Source organism: Panthera tigris, chromosome B3, assembly GCF_018350195.1.
Source record: "Panthera tigris isolate Pti1 chromosome B3, P.tigris_Pti1_mat1.1, whole genome shotgun sequence".
Lineage (NCBI taxonomy): Eukaryota > Metazoa > Chordata > Mammalia > Carnivora > Felidae > Panthera > Panthera tigris.
Window position 1 is genome coordinate 90,816,319 of NC_056665.1, and position 23,856 is coordinate 90,840,174.

At 34.1% G+C, this 23,856-nt stretch overlaps 1 long non-coding RNA gene across 1 annotated transcript in view; it reads right to left on the reverse strand.

Annotated features, from left to right (window-relative positions):
* Nucleotides 1-23,856, reverse strand: part of LOC122239261 — a 31,909-nt gene that overhangs the window by 2,687 nt on the left and 5,366 nt on the right. The window contains exon 2 of the long non-coding RNA XR_006218209.1: nt 8,432-8,519. This is a non-coding gene — a long non-coding RNA (uncharacterized LOC122239261). The remainder of the gene's footprint in view (nt 1-8,431; nt 8,520-23,856) is intronic.

The window sequence follows — 23,856 nt, forward strand, 5'->3', positions numbered from 1 at the left end:
GGAAATAATTTTGTGACACATAGTTAAATTAATGCCATTCTCTTATATTTTGAATTTATTTAAAGAAATATCTCCCCAGTAATATCCAAATCAACATTTACTCAAAGTGATATTCACTTCAGTGGCCTCATCTCTGCCTAAAAACTTCATGGAGGTATCTAAGATTGGTATTTTTCAAAATTATAGTCCTATTGATTCAAGTGTCCATATGCATATACTTTTATTACATAATTAGTGTTTTTTTTCAACTTTTGCTAAAAGCTTCATCTTTTATCATGAGTAATTTTTATACTTGGTAGGACCCTTCATAATTTTTATTATTTTAAAATAATAGCATATGCTCTAATTATTGTGGCCATCACTGTGAAGTAGCTTTAGATATATTAAGGACATACCATCTTTCAAGCTGTATAGGACTATTGCCCACCTAAGAACCAATATTTTCTCAATATTCTTTACTCCTTGGTTTTTGTTTGTTTGTTTATTTGTGGTTTGTTTCTTTTCTTGATCTTTTGGACTATGTGCCAAAGAGAAACACCATTTTTGTCAATTCACTAGAAGCTCTATTCATGATAACAGGTAAAGAATAAAACTATGTCGATATGTGAATACTGGGCCTTGGATTAGATTTATTTACAAGGAGAATATTGAGGACCACTTCCCAACCATGCATTATTGCCGTGTGAGTTACTAGTTTAGCAATGAAACATAATTAAAAGAAATATATATCTATGTTTTTTCCTTGAATAATTTAAATGAATACATGACATGCTATATTTGTAGTATTCACTTAGTATCTGATTTCTAATTCTTATTTAAAAAAATTTTTTTTAAGTTTATTTTTGCAAGAGAGAGATAGCAGGGAAGGGGCAGAGAGAGAAGGAAAGAAAGAATTCCAGAAAGGCTCTGCGCCATCAGCTGTGAGATCATGAACTGAGCTGAAACCAAGAGTTGGACACTTAACCAACTGAGCCACCCAGGCACCACTGATTTCTAATTCTATATGTGAGCATATACAAGAAAATAGAAAAATCACACCTTAAGACACAATTTTCTTATTATTTATTACAACAAAATGAATTTCTCAATTTCATTTTGCAAATTGAAGTTACTTCTGAGAATTATAATTTTTTTCAGGAGCTTTATGATATCTCAGTCATTCTTGCTTTACATGTTACTATTGTTTTTAACCATTTTGAGCCATTAGTCATTTATTTTTGTTAATTTTTACTCTAACATTATTCTAAACTTGTCTGTATTTTTAACGCGTTCTTCAGTTTAACCCAGTCTGATTTTTGGAAAAGCTGTGTTTCTATGATTCATATCATATCAAAATTAAATTTTCAAATAAATTTTTAATATACGTTTTGCGATAGAGCAAGCAAGATTTAAGTCTATTTTCTCTGCAGGTAATACTAGTGAAATTTCTTTTGAGCTACACATATCAATAGTATCAGATATTTTAAAGTAGTTTTACAGTTTTTTTTTTTTTTAATTTAAAAAGGTTGATCTGAAGTAATACTGTGTTATAAACAGCTTGGAATAAAAGTTGGTTAAAGACTTCAGACACAGGTGTTTTGTTTTGTTTTGTTTTGTTTTCTTTTGTTTTGTTTTGTTTTTAAGGCTCCCTGATGGTTGCAGAATGATCTCCTTGTAATTGGGCAAATATCAATGAGATAGGAAAATGATGAAGATTTTAAATCTACATAATGCATATCAAACAGTAGCACTGATTTGATTTTCAAGGCCTATTGCGAAATCACCTACGTTGTATTTTTCAATAATCTTAAATCCTAATTGGCTCGAGAACTCTTCCCACAGAGACAGGTAAGACTGAAACAAATCAACATGAAAGGCTTTTTTTTTTCTTTTTCTTTCCTTTCTTCTCTTTTCTTCTCTTTTCTTTCTTCTTTCTTCCTTCCTTCCTCCCTCTCTCTCTCTCTCTCTCTTTTTCTTTCTTTCTTTCTTTCTTTCTTTCTTTACTTCTTTCTTTCTTTCTTTCTTTCTTTCTTTCTTTACTTCTTTCTTTCTTTCTTTCTTTCTTTCTTTCTTTCTTTCTTTCTTTCTTTCTTTCTTTCTTTCTTTCTTTCTTTCTTTCTTTCTTTCTTTCTTTCTTTCTTTCTTTCTCAAGAACTATGCCCTCCTTAGAATGCAAGAAACTCAGTACTTCAATTGAATTATTCAATGAGATAACTTCTCCGAACACTCCAATACTGATTAAATAAAAAAAAAAAAAAATAGAGAGGCTCCTAGGTGGCTCAGTCGGGTAAGCATCCAACTATGGCTCAGGTCATGATCTCACAGTTTGTGGGTTTGAGCCCCATATCAGGCCCTGTGCTGACAGCTCAGAGCCTGGAGGCTGCTTCGGATTCTGTGTCTCCCTCTCTATCTGCCCCTTCCCTGCTCATGCTCTGTCTCTGTCTCTCTTTCTCAAAATAAATTAATGTTAAAATTTTTTTTAAATAGAAAAAAAAATTCTCCCCTAAATGCCCAAAGTCATTTTTCTTTTATTGTAAAGCAGGCTCCACAATTTATTCTTGACAGCAAACCTTCCATCAAGAACAGGTTTTCAGACTTTTTATTACTACTTCCTCCAAAATAGTTTTAGATCTTCAACATAGCATACAAATATCAAAGACCTATTCCACAAAATATAGTATAAAGTTTTCAATATTGCTATCTGTATTACATTCTGTACCTATTTCTATTAGAATGACCTTCTTTCTCCAATAGTACTATTGTGCTCAATGCTTAGAAAGGCTTATGTTGGGGCACCTGGGTGGTTCAGTTGGTTAAGCCTCCAACTTCAGCACAGGACATGATCTCATGGTTGATGAGTTTGAGCCCTGTGTTGGGCTCTGCGCTGACAGCTCAGATGCTGGAGACTGCTTCAGATTCTGTCTTCCTCTCTCTCTGCTCCTCCCCCTCTCACACCCCGTCACTCTCTCTCAAAAATAAATAAAAATTTTAAAAAATTAAAAAAAAGAAAAGCTGGTATTTCCCCTTAGAAGAATAATATCAGATCATTGAAAATGCTAACCACAATAAGAATTAGAGTAACGATGTATAATTTAACTTTTTTAGCAAGGAAATTTTACAGTTGAAGATTTAAAATATCTAAGTAAATGTGTGAAATATTATATATATATTTTACCTATCATTAAAGTAAAATGTAAAATAAAATTGAGATGGAGATAATTTTTGCTATATATGTCATAATTATGGACGTAATTTACCATTAGTCACCTTGAGATGACTCTGAAGGGTAAAGATGATGGCTTAGTTCTCTTACATGTCTGACAACGTATGTTTATGTTCCTTGTTTGAGAGTCCTTTATCTTTCTTTTAAAAACAACAGGGAAGATTATCTGAATATTTTAGAAATAGTCCATTTATATATGTTTTCACCAAACTTGTTTCAAGTTCTGTCTTCAGGCTTTGTTTATACATCTTTTGAGAGTTTAATTTTTTTTAAACATTTGTTTATTTATTTGCGAGAGAGGGTGGGCTGGGGAGGGGTAAAAAGGAAGGAGAGAGAGAATCCCAAGTAGGCACTGGGCTGTCAGCACAGAGCCAGACACAGGGCTCTACCATGAGATCATGATCTGATCTGAAATCAAGAATCAGATGCTTAACCACTTGAGCCACACAGGTGCCCCTTGAGAATGTAATTCTTAAGGCAAAAGTTATATTAGTTACTCCCTCATAGGACTCACTCATCCACTCTTACATTTTATTTTATAGTTTTTAAGTTTGATTATTTATTTATTTATTTATTTATTTATTTATTTATTTATATAGCACATAGGGGAGGGGCAGAGAGAGAGAGAGAGAATCCCAAGCAGGCTCCACACTTTGTAGAACCTAACGCAGGGCTTCAACTCATGAACATGAGATCATGACTTGAACCGAAATCAAGAGTTGGATGCTTAATTGACTGAGCCACCCAGGCACCCCTCCACTCTTAGGTTTTAGCCAAAAGAAACGAAAACATATGCACGTATAAGGACATGCACACAAATATTGGCACCTTTCTTTGTAATAGTCTAACACTGGAATAAACCAAAATATTTATCAAGTAATGAAAGATACACCACAAATCCAACCTATAGATGTCCATGGGTAGCACATTAGCATTGTCACCCCTCTTATTCATAGCATCTGTCACTCTAAAGTTAACTTATTTTGTAACTTTTTATTTCCCTGAGAGAATATAAGCTTCTTAACATTTGTACCTGTTGCATTTATATTAAGCACTTTGAACAGTATTTGGCACACAGTAGTTTTGCAAAAATTATTTTTGAGTGCATGTACAAATGTTTTGTAGCTATAATTTTGTTTGGTGATTGGTTTCTTGTTTTTCTTGGAGTGGAGTAGAATTGTGTTTCTAAGCAGCTTCATTTCCTGGAAAGGATATTTTCTCAAAAGTAACACCATATTTTCAAGTGAGTTAAATTAATCTCAGGATAAATTCAGTGCCTTAACAAAGCTTCATTTCTAGATTTGCTGAAGTTGGCTTTTCTAAGCATTACCTTCATTAATATTCTCTTCTCAGTTTTCACCCACTACTATATTAGTAACTGCCAAAAGCTGAGGTTTTCGAGAAAACACTGTGCTGTTAAAGACTGAATGTGTAATGAAGAAAATATAAAAAATTTAGCAAATTACATGGCAACAAATCTGTTTCTTGACAAAAATTAGTTATAGCTTAAACACATGTTTTTGAGTACTATATAAAAATCCCAGCACTTGTAAATTGGTCATATTTACATTGGGGGTTATAGAAATGTACTTTGTGACTATCCCTACCTGAAAATTTAGAAATTATCAATATTATTTTTGCCATAAATTTCATGTGATAATATTTTGAGTTCAAAGAAAATATGAAAGGTATTGTAGTACAGATTTAAATACTAGATATAAAGTTAGTAGATCCATTTCATCATTTTCTTGGGATAATCCATCATTATTTAAACCCACAGAAGTGTATGCAATTTTTGTCAACTTTATTTTAATTTGCTGTCAGTAGTAACTGTAAACATGTAAAATTTATGATAGAGACTAATGTGTATTTTTAAATTTCTTTAAATGAGAAATAAAAATGTCCTAACAGCATTTCAGCTAATATCAGTTTGTCCCTTGTCTTTATACTGCTTCATGAACGATTCTCAAAGGGACACAATTTTGGTCTCTTTAGTACCACCCTGGACCAATACTTTCTATTTTACATAAATTTAAAGTAATGTATTTTAGCAGTTCTTTCATATTTGCTATAATAGTGCCCAGGTTTTCACAAGGTAAAATTAGAAAAAAAGGAAAGGCGGTACTGTTTTATATTTTGTTTTGTAATCTCTTAATTTGTGCATGTTCTTCTTTTAGAATTTGATTACATTACTGTTATTATTTGTTTAGAGTTAAGTTCAACAGATTCTTGGAAAACTATTCTATTTCTAATAGGTTTTTTTCTATTTCCTAGTAGAATGAGTGATGTCATTTTTTAATAAATACAATGCCATGATCTCATCTAATAATTGGCAAGTGAGAAAACATAATGATGATTTGCTTATCCTTACAATGTTTTACTAAAGATTAAGAAATTCTCACCAGTGTAAAAGTCTAGCTTAAAATCCATTTATTTTTATAGTTCTTAAGGAGTTATGTAGCATTATTATCAATCCAAATGATGTGTCTTTTCAAAATCAATACTTAGCATAGTTGATTTTGAACATATATAATCATTTATAGTTAAAACTCCCGTGTACAATTCTTCTGAAAACTATGAAATGCATTTTCCTCTACCATAAATAAATTCTTCATTCCTGTAATTCTATTCTATGTTTGGAGATTATTTTTACAATTCTGTATGAACTGAATTCTCTAATGTATCCTTAGATTTAAGCTTTCAAAATACATTTTAGGAATCCATGTACAGCTTTGTTTCTCCAAGGTGAGTTAGAATCACCTCAGGGGCTTTTGAAAAACAGTAATTCTGAGGCACTTTCCCAGACCAATTAAATCAAAATCTGGAAGTGTGTCCCAGGCATTAGTAATTTTTAAACTCCTCAGGTGATTCTAATGTGAACCCTGTCTTGAGAATCACTGACACCGAATAATTAACAAACATTAACATATATAGGGAAAGTATAGGTGTCTTGATAAAAATGCAGGCTTTGATTCAGTAGGTTAGAGTTGTTTGGGATATTTTGCATTCTCTGAAAGTTCTCAGGTGATGCTAATGCTACTGGTCCATGAATAATACGTTATGTAACAAGAAATAGAATAAAGATGGTTGCTGGGCAAGAAAAAGGTAGCTCCTGATCTCTATGTCATGAGGAAAAACAAAGAAAACAGACAAGGGAGGAAAGAACCAAGTAAGAGGAAGCAGAAGCTAGCAGAGACAGGGATACTCTTTAAAGAATATTGATGAGTGTGAGTCTTTGTATTTACCGACTTTACTTAACGAACATCTACTGCATGTGAAATTGGTATTCTAATTAGCCTTTGCTATATTTTTTGTGTACAAAAAGCTCCTAAAAAAACAGATTCTGTTCTAAAGAACTTTTGCTCATGCCCATTGCATGTATTTGTTCTTTTCTAGAAGACTACAAAAAATGGAGAAAAGCCCTTTGTTTACCTTTACACTGATTTACCTGGTTGTTCACACTCACTACTTTCTTAGCCTAGCTTTTCTCTGGTGTCACAGCAGAGCCATCACTAGCAGGGCAGCTGGTGAGGACTGCAGGGAGAGCTCTCAAGAGAATGAAGCAGGTGAGAAGGCTGAACAGTGAATGGTTAGCTGGCAAGAGGAACGGCTAGTTCTTGGCTCAGATTCAGAAATTACTTGAATGTGGGCACTTCTGCCATCAACACGGTTTGGTGGAAATGGTTGCCACCTGCCTCTATTCCCAGGGGCTAATTTCCCTGCTGCCGAGTCAGCTTTTAGTTCAAGAGACTTTTAATGTCTGCAGTACTAAGAATCTGGAGACATGCCCTTGCTGCCCAGATGGTGGCTTCTGGACATCAGGTACAGTACTTTTAGACTGACGGTCCCGTGCTAGCAGTCAGGGATCTGTATCCTTTTACTGCTGACACTGTTTGGTGACAGCTGCCCCAGACATAATGAGATCAGCACATCCCATAAACACATGAAAAGGTTTCTGCATAGAAATGTCAAGTTGGATTTAGTTTTAAATAAAATAACATATTCCTATTCAGGAAAAATACAACCATTGCCTATGATAAAAAGTGGAATTGATAACATGTGTGAAGATAAAATGTCAAAATTACAATAAAAGGTTACAGAATCTACTTTTCTTCATATTTCTGTTTTATATGTATACACATACATTTATATAGCTTCATACAGGTATGGATACAACATTATATATATAATGAAGTTGTATTTTATTTGTGAATTTATATTTATATATGTACAATATATAACAAATATACTATGTTATAACATTATATTATATTATCTAGATTATCTAATCATCAAAAATCTCCTATTATGGTTTTACTAATATTCGTTGTCATTAAACTTGTGAGTAAATAATCTACCTGCTTTACCTATAAAAAAAACCCAGAATTTTTTAGAACTATTGAAGAGGAAATATTCAGGACAAGAAGATGGATTAATTAATGCAAATGTATACAAGTTCATGTATTAAGAGTAGCACCTTAACAAGCATACTGGCTCTGGGATAAGGAAGAATGATCAATTATAGATACTGTAAAAATAAGGAATTCATTGAAATGCATGGGTATAGACCGATATAAAAGTTCTTGGTGTGCCTGGGTGGCACAGTTGGTTAAATGTGCGACTTCAGCTCAGGTCATGATCTTACAGTTCATGGGTTTGAGCCCCGTGTCAGGCTTTGTGCTGACAGCTCAGAGCCTAGAGTCTGCTTCGGATTCTGTGTCTCCCTCTGTCTCTGCCTCTCCCCACCCCTCCTCCCCCCGCCCCGCATCTCTGTCTCTCTCTCATAAATAAATAAATATTAACAAAATTTTAAAAAATACTAAAAAAAAGTTCTCAAGTAACAGGCTTTGTCCCATAAACTTATGGCCATTACTACCCAGCATCCTACCCCACACGCTAGCCTCAATGGACAAAGTATTTCTAAAGTAGAAGGAGATAAAATTGGTGTTTTTAAGAGGACTCTTTGATGTGTAAGCTTGTCCATTCTGAGAGTCACTGTCTTTTGGCCCTCACTTTATCCATGTTTACACAAAAGACAAGGGTCTGCCATTAACTGTTCTGAATTTGGGACAAAATAGAGAAAACAATTAATGAAGAACGGGAGACTTTGCCAGAAACTAATGGCACCAACATTGTGCTTAACGATTGGAAGCATAAAACAATTTTTTTAGTATTGCTCCAAAATATCCATTGCAACAATAGAAACAATTAGAATAACATCAAACTCACCTTGGATAATGTGATTTTTAGCAGCAGTAAATCATGTGTTCTCTATAGTTTCTTTCATTCCTTTCTAGCAGTTCCTAGCTAAGGAGAGCTAAATAAAGAAATCAGTAAGATAACACAATTATATACTTGGCAGATTTTTTTAGTCTGGTCTTTAGGGAGAATTTTAAGATTATTAATGGAAACTTAAAAATAGGAGGATAGGAAAAGAGAAAAAATAGAACAATGAAGCACAATGAAATTAAGTACAGAGCTATATATATAAAAGTGAATGAATATAGAAGGAAAATGCTTGGGAAAAAACTTTTATCCCAAATTTATTTCCAAATGCTTCATTAAGAAACATTATCTTCATGGAACTTAAGTTGCGCATAAATTTATACTTTTGGAAACTTACAAATATTCTTGTCTGATAAGGTTCCTTTTCAGTGATTAGACTGCAAGGAAATTCATAGGAAATCCAAGTTTAGATCAGATATGTGAGAAGGTATGAAAATTTGTCAGCTTGGTGCTTAGTGTAGAGAAAAATCTGGGCATTGCCCAACAATAACAAAACCTAAGTAACATTAATGAATTCTCCACACCTCAAACACTGTAATTTACTTTCCAAAAGAGAAATAGTCGGAAACATAAAAGGTACATATTTAACATGGGCAAATGCACTATTTTAATAAATATTTATAGCATGAGTTATTGGCTTGGTAGTTCTGAAACATTATCATTTACATAGAAAACATGTGAAATGTTAGTATAGAACTAATTTTCAGTTACGAATTATAGTGTATACGTTGTGTGACACAAGAGATTTAAAAGCACTTGCAATTTTATCTATCCTTTATATTTAAGTCTCCAAAGTAACTTTTCACTGAAATTTAACATTTATCTTTTAGCAGATTGAGTAAGCAGTAAAAAAAAAAAAAAAAAAAAAAAATCATACAAATTCCTGTAGCTATTATTTAAATTTTAAAACAGCATAATGATTATTTTAGGAAGCGATATTGCTAAAGGCATTTTAGTATTATTAATTTATATGTTAATATATTTGCTAATTTTTAATTTACATGTTCTCCAGGTGAATGGCTGTTAATCTTTCTATAATCAAAATTGCTCTACATAGCATGCAGAACTACCAAATGTAAGTTCTATTTTCAGCCAGTGTGAAATTCTGGCAGAGCCACATTTTGTAACAAAACTTGGAAACTGTATGCTATTGCGAATACCATTCTATTTGGAAAGGTAAATTTTTAGAATTGGAGAAGCAATTGAAATGGAGATGGTGAAGTTTTTAAGCGAGATTAGAAAGATAAAGATGAGGAGGATGCTGGAGTTAAACAGAAATGTATTAAAAATACCAGCTGAAACATTCCTCATTAATAGGCACATTAACCAACAGCTATAAATGGATTTTCCACCGTTCCTCACCAAAGATAATTTTATGGGGATCAAGTTGAACATTACATTCCTTCTCTGTTGTAAAAAATGTTTATTTATTTTGAGAAAGCATGAGCAAGGGAGCTGGGGATGGGCAGAGAGAGAGAGAGAGAGAGAGAGAGAGGGAGAGGGACAGAAAGAACTCCAGGCAGGCTCCACATCAGTGTGGATCCTGATGCAGGGCTCAATCTCATGACTGTGAGATCATAACCTAAACTGAAATCAAGAGTTGGATGCTCAACCAACTGAGCCACCCAGGCTTCCCCCCATTTATTCTTCAAAGATTCCCTTTATGTTAAGCCGAGCTTTTCACTTGCCTCTCACTCTTTAAGTATCTGTTTATATTGTCTTCCATCTCAGCCCAAGTATGGTTACATGTAAAACTGAATCTTATTTTATAAAATTTCTGTTTCCTAAAATAATTATATTTACTTTACCATGAGGCATTCTTTTCCTAGTATTTCTAAATATTATTCAATCCTAAAACAAGTTGTTCTCTGGTCATTGTGTAATAGACACCTCCACAATGGCAAGCAAAACTTGCTAAGATGTTTCACAGACTATTCTTGGTCCATTTTCTTTCTTGATCTAGGAGATTTCTTCTAGGGCTACATAGTTTTGATGTAACTGTAACCAAAATGTGGTGTAGCAAAGACTATGCTTAGTAGTTATAATTCACTATAAACAATGGATGTAGAGAAATTCATTTTAACACCAACTATATCTATGTTTAGTTTGGCTATAACTTTGTGATTGGCTGTAAATATTTTTGATTTTCTTTAATATCCTTGTTGCTTCAAAGGTCATAATAGGGAATGTATATATTAAAATTTGATATGTTTAAGATATAATTCCATTTTATACATGAGACCAATGAACAGTCAAAAATAAGTAATAACTGGAAACTCCTACTAATAGCTTACCTAAATTTCTCTGGATTTATATACCATTTATATCATTCTTACATGTTTACAAAATCTTTTTGTAAGTTTAGAAAAATAAAGTATACAGTTTCTTTCTAAAGATACCAAAGGTTTTGTTTTTATTTTTTATATTTTGCCTCTTCCTGAAGATTTATAATTATAACATCAATGATACCAAAAATGCTTTTAGCAAGCTTACCTGTAATTCTGAAATAACACTGTAAACTTAACATACTGTATGGTTTAATGCCTGGAAAGACTGTTACAAATATTCTACCAGAAGAAATAAACAAATACTATAAGTACCATAAGCCACTAATTTTGCTAACAAAGAAAGTTTATTTACTAATGGATGTTGAGATAATCAGATAATCATACCAGATACTAGAAGAGAAAGACTGATATAAAATTGCAATTTGAGGATTTTATTGGAAATTTGGCAGAAACATTTCCATCCAAATAGAGATGAAATAATTACTTTTAGTAATCAGTTATTGAGCTTCATAGCTGTAATATGAGCAGCCTTCACTACTAAGAATTATTCCAGTTACCATTCTGTAAGTTACAAAAACATCCCTTTCCTTTCTAATTCTATCAGTCATGGAGGGACCTATCTCCTGTGACTATTGTGAGTTCTCTGCTCTTCTACATGTTTGCTTTAGTTTACAGATTATATTCTCATCCTGCTTATGCTGTGCACACCTTGCCTACCATTTTTGCCAGAAAAATGGTACTCAACCTCTTGATTTCAACTTATGAAGCAAGTAAGCACACACACTAATAAAATATCTATTAGGTCGTTATGGTCCTTATCATAGGTTATGCTTCAGGAAAAAGTGATCCTCCTACTTCAGTGATTTATAACAACAAAATCATTTCTAATCCATGCTGAATGCTTATCTCTGGTCAGCTGCCATTCTATTACATATTTTTTCCTCCTCTACACAAACTGTCAGAATTGTTTCTATTGTTCCTAAAGAATACTTCAAATGGCAAAAGGGAATAGACCTGAATGAAGCACACCCTGGTTGGCATGACATCTAGTCAGAAATGATCCATCATGGGCCACCTGGGGGCCTCAGTCAGTTAAGTGACCTATTCTTGATTTTGGCTCAGGTCATGGGATTCATGGTCATGGGATCAGACCCCGAGTTGGGCTCTGCACTGGCAGCTCAGAACCTCCCTGGGATTCTCTGTCTCCCTCTCTGCGCCCCTCTCCTCTCCCCACCCTCTCAAAATATTTTTTTTTAATTTTAAAAATCTTTTTTTTAAAGAAATGATCCATCATTTTGCTCATATTGCATTGTCCAAAGTAAATTGAGTCACATGACTATACCTGAGTTCAGGTAAATTGAAAAATATTTTCTTCCTATGTGGAGAGACACTGTATAATTGAGAGCAAGTAATCTGTGATTCACTGAAGACAGGGAGTTAGTGAGAAGATTATAATTACCATGAAAATGATTTAACCCTTACTCCACATTGTATTTCAAACTCCCTTCCTCTATCTCTTTTTCTTTCCATCTATATATCCTTTGCATTGTATCCCTTCTAGATTTTACTCAAGAAAATTTAGTATTTTCTCCCTCAGATATTCAGTAAAATATGTTGTGACCCGTATAGTGTGAGTAGATCTGGGCATTTCTGGGTACTGTTAAAAAATTATATATATAGGAAAAACTTATGAAACATAGTTGCAAGGGAACTTTATTATAGTTCAAAGGAAAAATGCAAAATATAGTCAAACATCTATATATCTATATTTTATTTCCATAAAATTGATATTAAAAATGATTATAAAAAGCCTATGTGATAATATATATGGTGATATATACCCAAATAATGCTGGCCATTTTAATGTTTAAGATGTTTGACATTTTAAGATATCCTTGGCATCAATATCAGATATATGTAAAATCTTAAAGGATAATATTTTATGTAAACTGGCTTGTTTTCACCATTTCATCATTGAATAATGATGGGTTGACTTGGTCTTAGGACTCAAATTTTTCATGGCTAGTAAATAATGTGCAAGAAATAATATGTATTATTTGGCATAGGCTTCTTGGAGCAATTTTAACATTTTCACAGTCTTAAAGTAATAATAATTTTCCTATTTATACTTTACTAATGCCTATTGTTTACAGTAAAATGAAAGGTGGAATTCAAAAATAAGTCCCAGAAATTTGTTCTTTCCTGATTTATCTGCATCCTCAAAATGCTGAGCCAGATTAACATCAATTGTTGATGTGAGTACATGATCTAGCAAGAGGGCAAGAACACATATCTCTATCTCTCTATCTCTACTTCCACCATTGTCTTTATATCTATTTATATCTCATTTTTAATCATTCTATTAAATCTATACCTGTATCTGTATTTACATAACTTTAAATTTGAAGAAAGGAATCAAAATCAGATTGTAATTGTGGCAAATAAAAAGTCAGAATTAAGGGGCAAATATTTTTACACTTTAATCCATGTCTAATCAGGGGAAGAAAATGCATCTGTAAATAATTGGTTGAAAATTTCTGTTTAAATTTTTATTATAAGAAGGCCAGATTCTTCTGTTTACTGTTACTAAATTCTGGGTTTTATTTATGCTGCACAACACTATATGATGAATGCAAAAGTGGAATGCCTGGGGAAAATCAACTGTCAAGCTGAATTCAAACATTATAGTTACTGTGATGTCAAAAAAAAGCCATGCTGTCGCACCCAAACACTTGTACAGTTGAAAAACATGTTTTTGCTATTTTTTCTTCTTAGGTTTTAACAGTTTTAAAATCCTCAAGTACACAATGCCCTTACCCAGTCATACTACTTTTATGTGCGGGGGAGATGGGGGAGTAATTAAAACCATTGGGTTTTCTGCACTGTATGTTTACTGGTATCCATGGACCAGTAATGGAAACAAAATCACAAAGAACAAACATTTTATATCGCCCTCAACAATTGTCCTGTTGAGTATTATTCCTCCCCTGTACACAACGCAGAAAGATGAACTCCCAAGCTTCCCAAAAGCATTTACAGATTTACTGTTGCTTCAAACAACACTGTAGGAAGAAAGCAGTGAAAGTTCTGGAAATGATCTGGACGAACAAATAAGCAAAATATACACAAATGAAATTAAAAACAGTAACAAGTCTAATTGTATGAAAATCTGACCTTTATCCATCAGTTTTGACAGGATATTTTTCTGCTTGCTCTTTGTTTTCAATGTGGTTTCTCTGTGAAGAAGCAAACTAAACTCACATCTATAATCTCAGACTTTTTACATATGTCTTTATGTTAAACATTTGAGATTATATTTATGTACATGTTTATATATGTTATGCATGTGTGTGTGTTTTTTATATATATATAAATATATATATATATATAACATATATATATATATATATATATAACATATATATATATATATATGTTAGATATTCCATTAACTTTCTTCATATAATTTCTTTACTTTAACCCTTCTCTTCCAAGTGACATGGTAGGGACTCAACATAAATCAATTATTGTGACAATATGAATTTCCTAAAAATAGTCATTTTGCCCTGACAACAAAGCTCAACTTGCCTAAATGGTATCTATTCAAAATATTGAATTAATAAAGACTTTAAAAAATTAATGTTTATTATTTTTATTGTTTTTAAATTTGTTAAATGTTTATTTATTTTTGAGAGAGAGAGAGAGAGAGAGAGAGAGAAAGAGAGAGAGACAGACAGAATCCAAACCAAGCTTCAGGCTCTGAGCTGTCAGCACAGAGCCTGACGCAGGGCTCAAACTCACCAACTGTGAGATCATGACCTGAGCTGAATCATGAGCCAAAGTTGGAAGCTTAACCAACTGAGCTGTCCAGGCACTCCAATGTTTATTTTTGAGAGAGAGCATGAGCAGGGGAGGGGCAGAGAAAGAGAGGGACAGAGGGTCTGAAGTGGGCTCTGCACTGACATTCTCGTTCTCTCTCAAAATAAATAAATAAACATTAAAAAAAAGAATATATGAATGTTTATGAATGGCACAAGGCACCAACATATATAAAAATAAAGTTCTTGTTAAAAAGGAAGGGCTCAGATTCAGTAGGGAGTTAAACAAGGTATGGAGTGAGGTGAGGACAGGATGATGAAGTCAGGGGGAGGTAGGTGGTTTTGCAGTTTTCGTTATGTTTAGGGGTAAAGCATGGGCTGTGACCTGGGTCTCGTGTGGTTTGAAATTTTGAGAGTTGCCAAGGAGAGAGAGGAAAATGGGCTTTCTTTTCAGATTGCACAGATGTGGGAACTTAAAATTGAGACTTTCTCTTTATTACATGTGACATTTTGATTGCTGCCCTATGATAAGCTTTATCACATTCCTACATTCAAAGTAATGTCATTCCTCTTTTTAGATCACTTTCAGCTATAGGAAAGTATGTCATCCCAAAGTCAGGCAGCTCATTGCTCTGGTTATGGTCTCAATTGAATAGTAATCATGGGGGAAGTAAATTGTTTACTTTTTAATCAATTTTAAATTTAGAATTCTTATTGACCCAGGAAAACATGGGTTAAGGAGGTAGTTGCTATAGCATTTGTAACAGAATTTGGCTGGAGGAACCAAAAAAAAAAGTATGAATCATAACCTTGCACTGAACACTTCCCCATCTCATCCCCATTATACTCAATAATTTTGAAGTTCTAAAATAAACATGTAATATTGAGAGGAAAGAAAAATAACATTTCCTTTTTTAAATCTGGGTTCATGCCAGTGCTAGAATGAATGACTGCCTATGTCTGACCATAAATGTCACCAACCTTCAGCTACCTGCATAGTATAAGAAACAAAATAATGGCCAGCATGTTAGGAAGCCTTTCATGGTAAAATTCTACATATGTTTATTTCAAATATGTCTGTTATGTGTGTATTTCAAATATGTTCAAATGTCCATTTATCCATAAGATTAGTTATTTCAGTAAAAGAGACTATGCTTAATTGTTTTCATTATTGGTTTCCTTCCTACATATTTCAGGGGTGTCACTCAATGATTTTTTTTCTTTTTCTTTCTTTAAAATTTTTTAAAAAGTTTACTTATTTTTGAGCGAGAGAGAGACATACACATACAAAGAATGCGAGCAGGAGAGGGGCACAGAGAGGAAGACACAGAACCTAAAGTGGGCCTCAGGCTCTGAGCTGTTAGCACAGAGCCTGATGTGGGGCTTGAACCCACAAACTGTGAGATCATGAGCTGAGCCAAAGTCAGACACTTAGCCGACTGAGGTACCCAGGTGCCCCAACTGATTTCTTTATTCCAATCCCCTTTGGAGTTTGTTCAAAATATCCACTCAATGTATTCTTATTCTTCTCCTTTCATTCTCTCTAGGTACTCATACCTCTCCATTATCTACAATGAATGGGAGAATACCCCTCTTTCCTATCCCAATTTTTAAGATAAGTCTAGTAAAATAGACTTATTTTAAAGTCTATTAAAATAAGACTTTTAAAAGTTTTCATTGCTAGCTCTATTTATCTTTTTAATTTTTTTAAATTTTTTTAACATTTATTTATTTTTGAGATAGAGACAGAGCATGAACGGGGGAGGGTCAGAGAGAGGGAGACACAGAATCTGAAACAGGCTCCAGGCTCTGAGCTGTCAGCACAGAGCCCGACGCGGGGTCGAACTCACGGACCATGAGATCATGACCTGAGCCGAAGTCGGACGCTTAACCGACTGAGCCACCCAGGCGCCCCTGCTAGCTCTATTTAAATATGACCATAGTGTAGACAAGTATTTTAATTGATACTGAATTAAAAAGAATGATGTTAGATCAAAACAACTAGTCTCAAAGACTGAACAGTCCTACTGTTCTAAGCTTTGACTTCTCTCATAGAGTCAGTCTTAAGTTTCCATTTATACGGCAAGCTTTGCTATTTTAACTGCAAAACAGTATTTTTCTTTAAGGAAATATTCCAGCTCTAAGATGAGAGCTTTGGAACACTTTTTCTCATTTTCCTGTTTACTCCTTGCTTTAAAAATTACATGTTAATTAAGAATTTTATTTCCCATATTTTTCAATGAAAATGATGTAGATCTTTATATAAGAACTCTTATTTTCCTCTATTCATTAAAAATACCCACCTGTAATTTAATGTACTTGCATCTCACAACATAACTGAGGATTATTTTCATTATGTTTCACTATATGACCAGGAATACATTTCACAGTGGGATAAATAAGAATAGAGGTTGATCCCAAGTGCTGTCCATATGTTGAAAGATAATATTAATGAAGTAAGGCTATAAGTGGGATTTTAAAAGTGTATTTAGCAAAGGAACACAGATTATCTGTGTCTTGCTTGGCCCTGAAAAAACTGCACATTGGCATATTCCTTGCAAATTCAAATCTGAGTCTCGCTTGTCATCCCATACAACAGGGAATGAAGGAAAAAAATGTTTTTCTTACACTCTCTAGAAAAGAAAGCATCAGCGTGGTTTCTACCAGCAGAGGCATCATGAGAGGACTTGAGGAAAAAAATGTGAAGCATGTGGTAGTCGTTTTCTACCAAAAATCAAAACAAAAAAACACCTTGATCAATTATTTTCCTGAGGCCTTTACATGTAAGGAATAAGAACTAAAGGAAAAAGTGCTTCAGTGACAGATCCGTCAGTGCTAAAGGTTGAATTGGGCCAAACAACGTGGATCACAGTCTAAGTGAGACCATATACTCCTCATTAGCCGAATTTACCCCACCATCAGCTGGGTTAGAAACTGAAACCATTGATGAGCAAGTCATAAAGTGGGTACATAGAGAGGATGCAAGGGAGCAAAAAGAAGAAAGAGTAAGGAGCATCTATGGAGAGATAAATATGGGAACTTCAAACGTGCGCTAGCCCCACCACATGTTCAAGGGGCCGTTATGTTAGGATTTTTTCCTCTGTTCAGGAGAACTGGGATGGGGCTAGAGAGATAAAAACAGACCTCTTCTTTTGCAGTAATAGGTTAAGTTGTAATGTTCTTCCTGGGGATCTTTAGTTTTAAAAGAGGACTAGTGGGGCGCCTGGGTGGCTCAGTCGGTTAAGCGGCCGACTTCGGCTCAGGTCATGATCTCGCGGTTTGTGAGTTCGAGCCCCGCGTTGGGCTCTGTGCTGACAGCTCAGAGCCTGGAGCCTATTTCAGATTCTGTGTCGCCCTCTCTCTGACCCTCCCCTGTTCATGCTCTGTCTCTCTCTGTCTCAAAAATAAATAAACGTTAAAAAAATAAATAAATAAAAGAGGACTAGTAAAGTATAAAAAGGCTCTCAGTGAAAATGTGTTTAAAAATGAGAAGTGGTGCCAGGAGATGATTCTCAGCGCAGAGTGCACATAATTATCATCTGCAACACCACCACCGAAAGGTTGGCAATATCTGACTTAATCAGTTCAAGGTGCATATGTGTTTTTTATGTTAATATGTTTATAAATATAATTTATTTTATTGTATTTTTTTATTTTTTTAAATTTACATCCAAATTAGTTAGCATATAGTGCAGCAATGATTTCAGGAGTAGATTACTTAGTGCCCCTTATCTGTTTAGCCCTTCCCCCCTCTCACCACCCCTTCAGTAACTCTCAGTTCTCCATATTTTTGAGTCTCTTCTGTTTTGTCCCCCTCCCTGTTTTTATATTATTTTTGTTTCCCTTCCCTTATGTTCATCTGTTTTGTCTCCTAAAGTCCTCCTATGAGTGAAATCATATGATTTTTGTCCTTCTCTGACTGACTAATTTCACTTAGCATAATACCCTCCAGTTCCATCCACATAGTTGCAAATGGCAAGATTTCATTCTTTTTGATTGCCGAGTAATACTCCATTGGGTATATATACCCCATCTTCTTTATCCATTCATCCATCGATGGACATTTGGGCTCTTTTCATACTTTGGCTATTGTTGATAGTGCTGCTATAAACATGGGGGTGCATGTGTCCCTTCGAAACAGCACACCTGTATCCCCTGAATAAAGGCCTAGTAGTGCAATTAACGAGTTGTAGGGTAGTTCTATTTTTAGTTTTTTGAGGAACCTCCATACTGTTTTCCAGAGTGGTTGCACCAGCTTGCATTCCTACCAACAATGCAAAAGAGATCCTCTTTCTCCACATCCTTGCCAACATCTGTTGTTGCCTGAGTTGTTAATGTTAACCATTCTGACAGGTGTGAAGTGGTATCTCATTGTGGTTTTGATTTGTATTTCCCTGATGATGTGTGATGTTGAGCATTTTTTCATGTGTCAGGTGGCCATCCGTATGTCTTCTTTGGAGAAGCATCTATTCATGTCTTTTGCCCATTTCTTCACTAGATTCTTTATTTTTTGGGTGTTGCGTTTGATAAGTTCTTTATAGATTTTGGATACTAACCCTTTATCTGATATGTTGTTTGCAAATATTTTCTCCCATTCTGTCTGTTGCCTTTTAGTTTTGATGATTGTTTCCCTTTGCTGTGCAGAAGCTTTTTATTTTGATTAGGTCCCAGTAGTTCATTTTTGCTTTTGTTTCCTTTGCCTCCAGAGATGTGTTGAATAAGAAATTGCTGCAGGCAAGATCAAAGAGGTTTTTCCCTCTTTCTCCTCAAGGATTTTGATGGCTTCCTGTCTTACATTGAGGTATTTCATCCATTTTGAGTTTATTTTTGTGTATGGTGTAAAAAGTGGTCCAGGTTCATTCTTCTGCATGTCACTGTCCAGTTTTCCCAGCACCACTTGCTGAAGAGACTGTCTTTATTCCATTGGATATTCTTTCCTGCTTTTTCAAAGATTAGTTGGCCATACGTTTGTGGGTCCATTTCCAGGCTCTCTATTCTGTTCCACTGATCTGAGTGTCTGTTCTTGTGCCAGTACCATGCTGTCTTGATGGTTACAGCTTTGTAGTACAGCTTGAAGTCTGGGATATTGATGCTTCCTACTTTGGTTTTCTTGTTCAAGATTGCTTTGGCTATTCAGGGTCTTTTCGGGTTCCATACAAATTTTAGGATTGTTTTTTCTAGCTCTGTGAAGAATGCTGGTGTTATTTTGTTAGGGATTACATTGAATATGTAGATTGCTTTGGGTAGTATCGACATTTTAACAATATTTGTTCTTCCTATCCAGGAGCATAGAATCTTTTTCCATTTTTTTTTTTGTGTCTTCTTCAATTTCTTTCATAAGCTTTCTATAGTTTTCAGCATATAGATTTTTCACCTCTTCGGTTAGATTTATTCCTAGGTATTTTATGGTTTTAATTGCAACTGTAAATGGGATCGATTCCTTGATTTCTTTCTGTCACTTCGGTGTTGGCGTATAGGAATGCAACCGATTTCTGTGCGTTCATTTTATATCCTGCAACTTTGCTGAATTCATGAATCAATTCTAGCAATTTTTGGTGGAATCTTTTGGGTTTTCCATATAAAGTATCATGTCATCTGCGAAGAGTGAAAGTTTGATCTCCTGGCTGATTTGGATGCCTTTTATTTCTTTGTGTTGTCTGATTGCAGAGGCTAAGACTTCCAATACTATGTTGAATAACAGTGGTGAGAGTGGACATCCCTGTCTCATTCCTGACCTTAGGGGGAAAGCTCTCAGTTTTTCCCCATTCAGGATGATATTAGCTTTGGGTCGTTCATATATGGCTTTTAGGATCTCGAGGTATTATCCTTCTATCCCTACTTCCTTGAGGGTTTTTATCAAGGTGAATATGTGTTTGAAAACCTGTATAGCTTGCAGTTTGAGTGTTTACTGTAGTAATTATTATCAATTATAGAGTTATGGTTTTCCAAAGATCACACTTTGGCAACTAAATTAAGTGTACAATCTAGCACAATTTGGAGATATTTAAACAGAGCCACTTATGAGAGGGCTTCAATTATGTAAACACTTGGAAACATTATGTTAGGGATAGTTTCTAGGGAGTGCTAAAAATGAAACAAAATACAACCAATATATCTTGGAAATCTAAGTCATTTTTGAATAGAAGAAACAGTGGATTAATTAGTAGACATCAAGAATATTTTAAAAAAATCACAATATTTAAAAGAAGTTTCTCATTTAGCTTATCACATTTGATTTTTAAAATAGCAGTAACTGTTGAAGATGTACATGTCCTTTCCATGATGGACCTTCCAGAGAACTAATCATTTAGTCAAGTGTCATTTGTACGCATAAATTTCCTTTACATCGTTTTTGTGTAAATTAGTCTGAATAGCCTAATCAGGCCTCATGTGGGCAGGTTGTATTACTATTTGGATTATACATCTATATACTTACACAGCTGTGGATCCAAGTTTTAAAAAAGATACATAAAATCAGATATAAATACAAATTGTCACATATTACATTCAGGGGCAAAATTTTTGACTTTTTATAATAACATTTTTTCAGTTGAAAAGTTTCCTCCATCTTCTAAAGGCCCTTTATTCATCTTAAAGAGTTATCAACACCTTTTGCATTAATTCTAATGGCTTAATCTCCAGACAGATTTTATATGTTATCAAACTGAGCAGATTAAACAATAGCATCTAAATCTAGATATCTGGTTTCCAACTTTCGGTTTTTAATGAATATCTTGAAATTGAGTAGTATGGTCTAGAAAAATATTGTCAGTATTCAATGATACATTACTTGTATTGGCAGCATAAACCAGCATTATTATTTCTTTTAAAGAATGTTAAAAGAATGATAGGGTGTTGATTCTTTCTGGAAACACTGAGGAAGGAGAGATTTGAGATGATTCTAACTGGCTAGATCCTGGCTTTTGCCAGCCTTTGAAGTGGTAAATGTAAATGACGTGACAAAAAGTGGAAACATCTCATCTTCTTTTATAAGGTAGTATTAAAATGATCAGCTCATATGTGAGAAAAGGAGAATTCAGACTTATAATGCAAATATGGAGGATAGCATATTAAATTTTAATGTCGACTATTTTTGATCTTCCAGAAAGTTTTGAGCTGCATTGCCTTTGATAAGCATCACATTGACAACTGTGCCTCCAAGTCTGCTTGTTGAAACCGGGCCAAGAAACATTGCAAATTATTAGCCACTCTATTTCTAGCCAAATTATTATATAATTCAAATAGAATTTGCTTAATGTTATGTACGTTTTACCTTTGCTTGTGGTAAATCACTGTAAAATGTACACACTATTTTTTGCAAGGACAGAAGGAGATGACTCTCAAGAGACTTTTACTAATGACTTTCACATGGGAGTAATGTGAATATCCCTAAATGGATATTATTTTCCCTTTTCCTGCCAGGTTACACAAAGGTAGAAATATATAGAATTTATTTTGTTTTGGTTGATAGATATGCTCCTTTTGAAAACCAGCAGAATCTATTCATCCTTCCAAACATAGAAAATCAACTTTACTCATTAGTATGGCACCTAGACAAGGTAGACAAGCTTGTCTTGCATTTTCAGTGGTATATTTATATTTCCAGGGATAAATGAAATGGTATAAGCCCCTAAAAATAAAAATAAAATTTCTTCCTATAAACAACCACTTAGGATAGAAATTTTTAAATTATTGAAGAGAAACCTACCAAATCACTGGCAACAAAACTAAATATAATAAGATTCATTACTAGGAAATGAGTAAAAGGCAAGGATATTTACCTCTAAGAACATTGGTGACAGAAATAAGAACTTAAACTTTGACTAACTCTGTATCATGAGAAGACTTTAATAGCATGACATGGAAAGTATAACCATTCTTCACATTCTAAAAAGAAAGTACAACACAACTTGGGTGTGGTTAGTCAAGCAGTTAACATTAAGCACCCAAAGCTGGTAACAAAGGCAAGGACTCAGTAGAATAAGGAATCTAGTAGTAGTTGATTATGAGAAGTAAAACAAGAAGGAACTTAGCATCAATAAACATATTTTGTGTATGAAGAATCTCAACAACTACAATGGAGTCAGTGTAAATTCCTGTATTTATGAGAGAAAATTTGGCAAAAAGAATGATCCAAAGTGATGGAATATCAGTAGCATTTAATAGAATCCTGGATCTTAAGAAAAGGAGAAAGCACAAACTATTTCTCAAGTTTTTAGTTTAATTCCAGTTAGTTAATATACAGTGTTATGTTAGTTTCAGGTGTACAATATAGTGATTCAACACTTCCATACATCACCTGGTGCTTATCACCTATTTAACCCATCCTGCCACCTCTGGTAACTGTCAGTTTGTTCTCTTAAGTTAAAAGTCTGTTTCTTGGTTTCTCTTTTTGTTTTGTTTTGTTTTATTTTTTTCCCTTGCTCTTGTGTTTTGTTCTTAAATTCCACATAGAAGTGAAATCATATGGTATTTGTTTTTCTCTTACTGACTTGTTTCACTTAGGATTATACCCTCTGGCTTCAACCATGCCTTTGCAAAAGGCAAAATTCTGTTTTTTATGGGTGAGTAATATTCCATTATCTATATGTATACCACCTTTTCTTTATCCATTCATCAGTCAGTGGACATTTGGCCCCTTTCCATAATTTGGCTATTGTAGATAATGCTGATATAAACATTGGGGGGGCATGTATCCCTTTGAGTTAGTATTTTTGTATTCTTATACAATTGTTGGATGGTAGGGTAGTTATATTAACTTATTGAGGAAGCTCCATGCTGTTTTCTACAGTGGCTTCACCAGTTTGCATTCCTAACAAGTACAAGAGGGCCCCCTTTTCTCCACATCCTTACCAATACCTGTTGTTTCTGTGTTGTTGATTTTGGCCATTCTGACAAGTGTGAAGTGATATCGTATTGTAGTTTTGATTTGCATTTCCTTGATGGTTAGTGATGATAGACATCTTTTAATGTGTCTGTTAGTATCTGGATGTCTTTGAAGAAATGTCTATTCATGTCTTCTGCCCATTTTTAAATTGGATTATTTGTTTTTTGGATGTTGAGTTGGGGTAGGTTCTTTACATATTTTGTATACTAACCCTTTATCAGATATGTCATTTGCAAATATCTTCTTCCATTCTGCAGGTTGCCTTTGAGATTTGTTGATTTCCTTCACCTTGCAGAAGCTTTTTTATTTTGATATGGTCCCAATAGTTTATTTTTGCTTTTGTTTCACTTGCCTGAAGTGACCTATATAGAAAGA